This window comes from Oryctolagus cuniculus, chromosome 2 (assembly GCF_964237555.1).
Source record: "Oryctolagus cuniculus chromosome 2, mOryCun1.1, whole genome shotgun sequence".
Classification (NCBI taxonomy): Eukaryota; Metazoa; Chordata; class Mammalia; order Lagomorpha; family Leporidae; genus Oryctolagus; species Oryctolagus cuniculus.
This window is the reverse complement of record NC_091433.1, coordinates 25903125-25908709: the sequence shown is the minus strand read 5'-3', so window position 1 is coordinate 25908709 and position 5585 is coordinate 25903125. Positions and strand designations below refer to the sequence as shown.

Sequence of the window (5585 nt, the reverse complement as noted above, 5' to 3'; positions counted from 1 at the left end):
TCACTTGATCACTTGATCAATAGCTAGAGATAGATGATGCTCTGCTAATTATTACATGAATAATTCAGCTATTTTTTCATTTTTGTAAAGTTTCAAAAAGTATAAGTACATTATTTAAATAAAAAATAATACAGCTATGGGCTTGGCATTGCCTTCAGCAACATTACAACAATGGAAAACATCCAATCAGAATTTTAGAAACTAAATTCTGAATTAACATTATAAAGTATCACATCTAGAATAACACTCTTGTTTTTCATTTCTGTTCTTAACATGATGATTGTCATTTTTTATATTTTAACTGAAAACAATGTAAGAAAATTACAGACTAAAAGAAAATTAATCCATCTCAAATTATGCCTTATGTAATTTCTAGTTACACAGATTAGGACTTCAAGTGACAATTCTATCTTATTAATCTGAGAATTTTCATAAATAGGCAATGTCTCCCTTTTGAAATTATTGCTACCAAGATTGGTAAACATGAAAAAGTAATGATAGTACAGTTCTTGGTAATTTACTTATTGAAATTGTACAAACTTTTTGACCTGAAAATGCTAATAAGTAAATGAAAATAGTATACCACTATAAAAGCATAATTTGTGCAAAATATCTATGAAACTCAAGAAAATCATGTTAGTTATCCCACTAAAATTTAAAATTTAGGGAATGAGGCCAACAATTATATGCCATATAGTCAACAAAAATTATATTTTCTCAAAATTCTGTTTAGAAATGTGTTAGTATTTATTTTCTCAAGATTCTGTGCTAGTTTTTTTTATTTTCTAAAATCAAAAAAGCTGTTGAGAAATAATGAAAATTTGAATAGTGTTTGCTATCAAAAGAGTTTCTAAAGAAAATAATGTGAAATCAAAAAAAAAATCTTTTCTCCAAATGACCCAAAGAGGACTGTTTACCACTGTTTGGCATTTGCTTTGTGATTTGGGAGATCATAGATTCCTCTAACAATTTTCAGATAATTATCTTTAAAATTATAATTGCTTTAAGTTGTGATTTTTCTGTTAAAAATATTGCTACATCTATCATTGAGGGTGATTTCTGCTGCAAAAGAAAGCCCTGAGTTAAACAGTTGCAACATTAAGAAAATATGTTTATTACACTTTAAAAGAAAATCAGAGGGACATCGATTCAGCATTATCAAAGATGCAGGACCTTTTTAATTTTTCTCTACAACCTTACGTATTGACTTAACCCAAAAATACACTCCATGAGTGTTTACAGAATAGTTGCCATGGACCATGGGTCTGCTTGCCTCCAGACCTCATATTTATAGAGGTTGAGCTGGGAACAATCTCCATACTCACATTGCACTGGTGCCAAACCCATTCCTAAACCAGTCACTGGCAAAAAGAGAAGACTGCATGATTAGAATAGACTCAGCAAGATTAACCCCAAGAAACAGTGTCCTGATACAAGGCAGTAGACGCTGAGAAAATGCCGGACTATTGCATACCAGGAATAATAGAGAAAGTAAGTATTGGTCAAGCAAGAAACTGTTTCTGCTTCCATGACTTAGGGAAATACTCATAGTAACAAAAAAAAATTGACAAACCATATATTCTGAAAAACTGACATAAGAGTTTGCTACTCTAAGTCAGCAATAGGGTGACTAGAATGAGACTTCACTGTTTTCAGACCCTTGGTCTTCGTTCTGTTATATTTCATGGCTGGGTATTTCTTGCTTGCAACAGCATTTTAAGTTGCACCCTACAGAAGTCAACAATAAACTTCCACCTTCATTAATATTCAGTATGTATTTGAGTAGTTTTATTATTTATATATTTTGCTAATATTTACGCTCAATTCATTATGAACTTTTATAGGTGAGAATATAAGATTTACTATATTTACTGGGACTCCATAATGGTTTTATTATGCAGGCATGGTTAAGGTAATAAAACTATATATAGCACTGCCTCACCTTGAGAGCCTCTTGCTGTTGCTGTGTATTTTATTAAATCTTCTGTGGCCATGGTAGTTAGTTCCAGAGACATGATTCCCCTATGGAACAAGATTTGGAGGGTTGCAATCCACAGCTGATGAGGCAATACATCCCCCTTTTCCCACTGTTTGATGTAGTGGTTACTGAAACTAGATTTGAGACATCAGAGATTGTTTTTGTTGAATGTCATGCACCAGCACATTTGCCCAGCTACAATGAGAAATCTTTCAACAATGAAGATATGCCTATTCCATTGGCATTTCAGGAAATGAAATTCAAATTTTCTGGCAGTGAGCTGTACTTTTTGGAAGTTGGCTTTTTCCAAATTTTCTTGCATCACATAAAAAAGGTCAACTGTGGATAAAATTGTATAGCAGTCATTTATCAAAGTTCTCACTCTGAAAATCTCCTAATGGCTAACATAATCAAAAGGTTTTCACCCTAAATCATTGCCCTTTTCTTTATTCCCCATGTTTCAATGCTGTTATCCTCAATCATCACAAAGATAAATCTTTATGAAAGAGAATATTGATTGTGATCCTTTTGTATTCCAGTTTATATACTTTGTAAACCGATCTCATCCAAAGGGAACTTCAAACAGTGCTCTTCATGAAGACAGATCCCTCCCAAAATATACCAGTCGTCCCTTGATATCTGAGGGGGGACTGTTTCCAGGACCCCCGCAGACACCAAACTCTGGATTTTCAAGTCCTTTATATAAAGTGTTGTGGCTCGGTGGTTTAAACTGCCACTTGGGATGCCTGCATCTTACATCAGAGCACCTGGAATTGAGCCCCAACACTGCTTCCAATCCAGCTTCCTGCTGATTCATCTGTCAGGCCGCAGCTGATGGGCCAAGCAATTGATTTCTTGCCACTCATGAGGGAGACCCAGATGGAGTTCTGGGCTCCTGGCTTTGGTCTAGCCCATCCCTAGCTGTTGCAGGCATTTGAGAAGTGGACCCATGTATGGAAGATTCTCTTTGTCTCTCTTTCTCTCTGTCTGTATCACTCTGCCTTTCAAGCAAGCAAATAAATAAAACATTAAAAAATAAAAATAGAATAAGGTGACAAAGAATTTGCATATAACCTATATACAACATCTATGCATTTTAAATGATCTCTAGATTGCTTGTAAATACTATGTAAATAGTTGTTACACTGTATTGTTTAGAAAGTAATGGCAAAAAAAGGTCTGTACATATTTAGTATAGATGCAAATTTCAGAATTTTTTATCTGAATTTGGTTGAATCCAAGATTACAAAAAGAGAACCCATAGATACAGAATGTCAACTAGATATATATATATATATATGTTTGTACCATATACATTATATATTTGTTAAGTTACGTTATGAAGTATAAACACTGTATATACTCCAAAACCTCTTCCTTTTTTAAATCTTTTTTTTTCCAAGCCAAACTGTATCCAGCTTTATTAAAGATTCTTTTCATAAACAATCATGGTATTTCAGGCAGGACATGGGCAGACAATCGTGAACAGTATACAACTTTCAACTCCCTTCTTCAATGGACGACCAAAATCAGAAAGCCACTATAAAACCCAATGAAGTCTCCATGACACTCTGGAAAGGGGGAGTTTAGAGTGAGGGCTGACATTTCACATTTAGCATGTTGTTTAACAACTTTTCACAAGCCGACCCTGACTTTCAGGAAATGAAATGAAATGGCAGAATGGTCAACCTGAAGATCCACAATCTAGAGAAGGAACCGCTGCTCTCTCCAGGCCCCATCGCAGGGGTCCCTGTGAAGTCCAGACTGCCCATCATGCTGGTACCGAATTGTCTGGGGTCAGATCCCCACAGGTCTCTGGGTCTGAGGGAGTTAAGTCTATGCTGAAGGCAGACGGGGCGGGGGGGGGGGGGAGGAAGAGGGCATAAAATCAAATTTAGTTGTTCCACACCGCAGGGTGTGTGCCCTGGTGGCTGTGTCAAAGGCAGGGAATCCCTCCTGGGAGCCGAGAGGAGTCTCTCAGACCTACAGGTGACGGTGTTTCCCCCATCAATCCAGCTCCGGAGACCTTCTGTTAGTGACCTCTGCCCCTTCCCCCAAAACAACAATGAAGTGTTCTGTGTGCTAACAACATAGCTTAAAAAAAAAAGTAAAACAAAATTCTGCATTTTTATAAAACTTGATAAAAAATAGTATTTCAAACTGTACAGTCACCAGAAGTACACAGTTATCAAAAACGCACACACTTCACCTGGCATCTCCAGCACCGTCCGCTCTCTGTGCCTGGTCTGCTTTGGCGTCTCCGTTCTCTGCAGGGTTATTCCCGTCCTTGCCAGCATCCGCTTTTCCCTTTTTCCCTTTGGGCACCTTCTCTCCCTTTTTTGCAGGGGCCTTTTTAGGCTTGGGTTCTGGCTTTGGAGGAGCTGGTTTAGCGGACAACCCTGCGGATCTTCTCTGTGGTTCGTCCTTCACCTTGGCCTTATCTCCTTTAGCATCCCCTTCGGCCTTTCTCTTGGGCATGGTGGCGGCGGCGGCGGGACGTAGGCGCTGGGCGCGGGGATGCAGCGGCGCGCGGGCTTTGGTCGGTCCAGGGGTCGTCCTCGCCTCTTCTTCTTCACACTGCTCCATAAATCTTTTTAAGATTTATTTATTTATTTGAAAGTTAGAGACAAGGAGAGAATGAAAGAGACAGAGAAAGACAGAGAGAGATCTTCTACTTGTTCATTCACTCCTCAGATGGCTACAACAGCCAGAGCTGAATCAGGCAAGAGCCAGGAGCCAGGAGCTTCATCCAGGTCATTTAGGTCAGTGATGGGGACCAAACATTGGGGGAATTTTCTAGTGCTTTTCACAACCAATTAGCAGGGAGCTGGCTGGCAAGCAGCCAGGACAGGAACCCACACCCAATGGAATGACGGTGTCACACGCAGTGGCTTTACTTGCTGTGCTACAGTGACAGCCTCCCATTTCTTCTTTTTAAAATCAAGATTTAGGCCGGCGCCACAGCTCACTAGGCTAATCCTCCGCCTTGCAGCGCTGGCACACCGGGTTCTAGTCCCGGTTGGGGCGCCGGATTCTGTCCCGGTTGCCCCTCTTCCAGGCCAGCTCTCTGCTATAGTGCAGTGGAGGATGGCCCAGGTGCTTGGGCCCTGCCCCCCATGGGAGACCAGGAAAAGCACCTGGCTCCTGGCTCCTGCCATCGGATCAGCGTGGTGCGCTGGCCGCAGCACGCTGGCCGCGGCGGCCATTGGAGGGTGAACCAACGGCAAAGGAAGACCTTTCTCTCTGTCTCTCTCTCTCACTGTCCACTCTGCCTGTCAAAAATAAATAAATAAATAAATAAATAAATAAATAAATAAAATAAAATAAAATCAAGATTTAAAAAAATGAAAGTATACCTTACCTTTATTGTTTGAACTCTAATCTCCTCTGCTTACATTGAATTCTAAATAGCTTTTCATCTCTGATTTTTATGAACTATCATAATACACACACAAAAAATTGTCCCTCCTTCAGATTTTTGGCAATGATTAACAATGTTTTAGTTGATTTTCAATTTAGTTCAACAATCATTTATTCAATATGCACTAAGCGAAAGACACAGTGCCAAGTTCTCTGAGAAATACTAATGCCAAAAAGCTTATGACTC

The 5585-nt window shown here is 39.2% G+C and overlaps 1 pseudogene; it reads right to left on the bottom strand.

Annotated features, from left to right (window-relative positions):
• Window positions 1-3367: 3367 nt before the first annotated feature.
• Window positions 3368-4557, bottom strand: LOC127486513 (non-histone chromosomal protein HMG-17 pseudogene; annotated as a pseudogene).
• Window positions 4558-5585: the final 1028 nt, after the last annotated feature.